Source organism: Panthera onca, chromosome B1 (genome assembly GCF_046562875.1).
Source record: "Panthera onca isolate mPanOnc1 chromosome B1, mPanOnc1 haplotype 2, whole genome shotgun sequence".
Lineage (NCBI taxonomy): Eukaryota > Metazoa > Chordata > Mammalia > Carnivora > Felidae > Panthera > Panthera onca.
The window spans coordinates 122,443,190-122,448,843 of NC_138342.1; the positions used below are offsets into that span (position 1 = coordinate 122,443,190).

At 37.2% G+C, this 5,654-nt stretch overlaps 1 pseudogene; it reads right to left on the reverse strand.

The window, feature by feature from the left end:
- Positions 1-700: 700 nt before the first annotated feature.
- LOC132693250 (large ribosomal subunit protein eL6 pseudogene) lies at positions 701-1,565 on the reverse strand (annotated as a pseudogene).
- Between the last annotated feature and the right edge of the window lie 4,089 nt (positions 1,566-5,654).

The following is a 5,654-nucleotide window of genomic DNA, read 5'->3' on the forward strand; positions in this document are numbered from 1 at the left end:
AGATAAGTCTACTGTATGTTCAGTTAAAAGTTCAACACTAAATATATAATTATTTGTTTTTGCAATATTAATGTGGATACAAATTCAGCAGAGCCCTGTACATCACGGGTAAAGTAATGGTCTTACTAAATTAAGAAACTTACAGAGAAAAATACTCTTGGAGTTGGCTCTGGCACACAAATAAGTTATAATTTCCTCCAACAAACTGTCAATAGTCTACCATTTGAAATAGAAACTACAGGGGCGCCTGGGTGGCTCAGACGGTTGAGCCTCCGACTTCGGCTCAGGCCATGATCTTACCCTTTGTGGGTTTGAGCCTGCATCAGGCTCTGCGCTGACAGCTCAGAGCCTGGAGCCTGTTTCAGATTCTGTGTCTCCCTCTCTCTCTGCCCCTCCTCTGTTCACGCTCTGTCTCTGTCACAGAAAATAAGTAAACATTGAAATAGAAACTACAGATGTCAAAATTTATAAACATTAAAGTACTATAAAAATTTCATGATGAAGCTTATGTTAAGTACCCGAAATGTATTTTTGCAAGGTCATAAGTGCATTCTCTCTTTGCTGTTCATCCACAGATTTTAGAAATGTTTCAGCCTTTAAGAGAACTATTTTGTAAATCAACCTACAAGTCCTGTAATGGCATTGAATATTTTCTTCTTATTTTTAATGGATCAGTTATTTAATTAGGTTCTTTGTAAGAAATTTAGAACACCAATCTGTGAGGGTAAACTCCATTCCGGAGAGAATACACAAAGCGGAGGTAACCCTGAAGCTGAGGAACAGCTTTGATTTTTGGCAGAATTTGCAAGTCCACAGCTTTCTCATCAACCTTGCGCTGCTCTGTAATCTCATGTTTCTCTTTCTCTGTGTGGAAGATGTCACATTGCAGGTGTCTGGGTTTACACGGCTCCCTCTTCTTAAGGTAAGCATCGATGAGGTGTCTGGGGATTTTCGCACTGCTGGTATCAATTTTGGTGGAGGTGGCAGTGACTAATTTCTGGTGTGTTCTACGAAGAGGAACTCGATTGAGGGACAGAGGTCCGATCGCAAGTAACAAGCCATGCTCAGTTGCTTCAGGAAAACCACCCTGTTGCCTCTGTGGTGCCCAGTGAGGACGATTAAAGTGGTTCCTCGCAGTTTCCTCACCTGCTGACTGAAAGGTGTTTTGCCATGGCTCAACAGCTTCTGAGCACACCTCCTGTAGGATGATGCCCAGGCATTTTGAGAAGTTTAACCACTCAGATACCACCATTCTTGCCACCACCAACTGGTTTTGTGACAGTAGCAGAACTTCTTTTTCTTTTCAAGCCTGGATTTAGCTGCTGAATACTTCCTCTTGTACACAGCCTGTCTCGAATACATAGCCGATTGGGAGTATCTACCACTTCCTCTGACCAGGACAGGGTCTCGGCTGCAGTGGGGCTTCCCCTTCTTTGACGTTTTAGCCTTGAGGTTGCCCTTCTTAACGTTGCCACCAGCATCAGCCTTCTTGGCTTCAGGTTTCTTCTCCTTAGTATCTGACTTCTCAGCTTTTTCACCCAGCATCTTGCAAGATGGGAAAGAATGGCATTGAATATTCTCTGAAAGAACTCTGCATTTAAGAAAAATGTTTGGAAATCTATTATCAAAATGTCCAGTGAATTGAAGCCAAAAACTAGTTTTTGCAATAGCTGCAAACAAAGGCAAATTTATCCCTACAAAAACGGGGACATGAACAAATTAAATGATGAGGCCTCAAACAGTGTGCAAGATTTAATTTTAAAATTCTGTAAAAGTCTTTGAAATGACTTGCAGAAAAAAAATCTTTTGATCCAGTTCCTTTTTTTGTAATTGGATTATATTATGTACTGAAATGCAACGAAATTGAAAAGACCTATGATTTTGCAGCATCTGTTTTGCAAAACACTAAAAATATTATAAATGGAGAATTTATTTTATGAACTTTATAAGGTAGATTTTTAGAGGGTAAAGCTTTATAGGGTATATTTGTAGAAAAGAAAAACTCTAAACTGAGACAAAAGACAGTGCCTATAAAAATGTTTGAACTGATACATTTACATATTTCATTAAAAGTAGAATTGAGACTATCTTCCACTTAGAATTTGTCTCTGAACTTACTAGGTAATTCAGAACCCTTAAATATTTCCTCAATTAAAATATTATATGATCAAAAAAATCCCATATAGTCTACAAAAAAAAGTAAATACATGTCGTTTTCAAGTGTATTAATATTAACTGAAGATTTTAGGCAATTTTTGAAAAATTAAAAATTTAAAACCATATTAAAATAATAATTCATCCTGCAGAAAAATATTAGTGAATTAATATTAGAGAGATATATGGTTTGTGCTAATTTTTTGTTTGGACAATCAATATAATTTTTATATTTTGCTTTTCTCTACAAGAAAATATGTCATACTACTTTTTAGAAAAAATTTATCTTTGAAAATAATTTTTATGAAAACTATTTTATACATCAGCCAATATAAATAATATGGTGAATTAACTGTTCAATGAATAAACATTTCAAATATAAAATTATAATCAATTTTAATGTATCCTTTCATTCTCAAAAGTGTCTTGACTTGCTATCTTATTTTGCTCAGGTTACCATCACAGAATATTATAGACTGGATGGCTTACCAACAGATATTTATTTTTTCACAGTTCTGGAAGCTACAAGTCTGAGATCAGGGTACCAGTATGTTTGGGTTCTGGATTCTGGTGAAAGTTCTCTTAGCTTGCAGATGGCTGCCTTCTGCCTGTGTCCTCATACCTCACATGGTGGGGAGAGACAGACCAAGCTTTGTGGTGTCTCTTCTTACCAGACCACTAATTCCATCATGAGGGCCCCATGATCTCATCTAAATGTAATTATCTTTCAAAGACCCCACCTTCAAATACCACCCCATTGTGGGTTAGGTTTTCAAAATACGAATTTTTGGGGAGACACAATTTAGTCCATATCTCTTGAACAATAAATTTTGGGGCTCCATACTTAAGAATCTTACTATCATAGAGTAAGGAATGGTCCCTTGGCATCAGAGTCCAGATGCACAGTCCTGGCTTGTCTTTGGTTGTCAACATCCAGTTCCAGAGCATCCAAATCCAAATTGACATATTTACCTTTAATCTGTTTTCCAAGAACAGCTCATTTTTAATCCTCTTCTCCCTGTCTGTGAAAGATTTCTACTCTTCTGGGCCTCTCAGCCCAGCCTATGTTCCTCTTGGGGATACAGGCCCTCCTTTCCATCTTTTAGGAAGTACGGAATTCTGTGAGGCTGTCCTCGGGCATTTAGGCAGTTCATGCTACCATTGCTACCTTACTGCTCAGTTGCCATGATGAATATTGGGTTTCTCTAGGAGGCTTGCAACCTCCTTGGGAAATTAGCCAATGGTTCTCTGTGGTCTGGGATACCCTCAAAATAATTTGAGGTTTTTATTGTTCCTCCCTAATCCTGGCACTTGCCTGAGGGGATGGCACCGGGTTCAGGGATTCATCACTATCTAAAGTCTGGTCACATCCCCTCTTATTTCTCCTTCCCAGAAAGTTGACTTTATCTCTTTTTGGGGAAAAACGAGCTCTTAAATCATTCCACAGTATTTACATAGACATAGTTTAAAATTTGGCTGTCATATTTTTGGAACCCTCTATCAAATAGCTTCACACTTGCAATCAATTGCCTTGGGTTTGAAGATGATTATGGCTAAAATGAGTTGAAAAACAACAATAAAAATTCAAATGACTTTTTTGTATACTGTATTTACCCTTGTTCTAAATAATGAAAGCTAGCTAGCGGCTCCACAGGGGAAGACAAGACAGGAATGCTGGAAGGACAAGCCTTAGTTATTACCTCACAATGTCCTGCCAAAAATGTTGGAATTTTAAGACTGAACAAAATCCTTATAAATTATTCATCAAGTCCACCCTTTTGTTTTATAGATGTCCTGTGTAAAGTGAGACCCAGAGAGATTAAATGATTTTCTTTTAAGGCTGCACAGATTTTGAACCACAGAAGTAGGGCTACAATGAACTTTACCTCCACCAAGTACAGGAATTCCTTTCACTGATTTACACTATTTCCATATATATATATATATATATATATATATATATATATATATGGTTTTCTGAATTTCTTTAAAAAAGTGGCATCAAAAATTAGACATGTCACTTCAAGTGTGTTCAGAAATGGGGTAGAATTCGGACAGCCTGCTGACTTCTGGATGCTGCACTTCTCTAAGTGCCAGCTAAGATGCTCTCCTTTTGAGTTTTGATGATGTCTCATCTCAGTGGTGGTTTGTCATAAGCACCTGCCGGCTATGCTGTCAAGCCAGTTCTCCTCTTTCTGTGTCATGTGCTTAATTTGCAAAATTGCATTCAAAGTTCAGGCGTCAGAGTGTCATAGAGTAATGTTGCTTTATGGGGCACCTGAGTGGCTCAGTCGGTTAAGCGTCCTACTTCAGCTCAGGTCATGATCTCTCAGTTCGTGGGTTTGAGCCCCGCACTGGGTCTCCACTGACAGTGCAGAGCCTGCTTGGGATTCTCTCTCTCCCTCTCTATCTCTCTGCCTCCCCCCATTTCTCTTTCTCTCTCTCTCTCTCAAAATAAATAAACTTAATAAAAGGATAAAAATTAAAAAAGAATAAAGTTGATTTAATAACTTATGTTGCTAAGGAAAAGGAAAATGATTTATACTGTAAAAATGAAGCCCTTTCCAATTAGTGTATAATCTAAACCATAACTGCCTATTAAGAACATTTTTCTCACAGAGTTGAAAGCCTTTCCAAAGGTTTTCCATTTTAAGTAGAACTTTTCAGGTACAGATGCATTCTGAACCCCATTTTTTCCAGCTTTAGGAGCCCAGCATTTTAACCTGTCCTGTGAGACACTTCATGTCTTGGCAAAAACTGAAACCTACCAGAATTTTTAGGGAAAATAATTCTAAAACTGTCTTACTGTATATGAGCAAGTTTTAATGGCCTTTTAAAGCATACATTTGTTTCTGTGTGACACTTAATTGTCCCAGTTTGTTTGGTCACTTAATACAGAATTTTAAGAGGGATTATAATCTCTAAGTACTATCAATGCATTCTTTCTCTATTTGTGGTCCATAATGACAATAAACAAGTAATAACATTCTCATCTTAAGAACTGCAGGGCACGGGCAGCACATGAATCTTCACTGTTCTATTTTCTACATAGGAGAGTTGTCTTATTTACTCCAGATTAATCATGGAGTTTGGTTTTTCTGCTCTCCATATTAACTGAAACTTTCTTGAACAGTAAGATCTTAAAACATATATGGCTACAAAGCAGATTTACCTCATCTGTAAGAGAGAGAAAAAAATAAATCTGTTAAGAATATTATTACAATTTTAGGGCCCGAGCATAGTTATTTTAAAAACATATGGAAACACAAACGAGAAATAGACAATTTAATGCAAATGTAAGATAATTTATATAATTATTTCCTGCAATGCTTCATCTTTCAAAATAGGGTAATAGAAGGGTGTTTTGCTTAAAAAAAACAACAAATACATTGTGTATAAACCAGAAAGCATGCATAGCAGTTCTGTTTAGAAGATAGCAAAGCACCATGTAAAAGGCCTCTGTGTACTTAGCCCACCCACCAACTGGAAGGAGAGCTGAA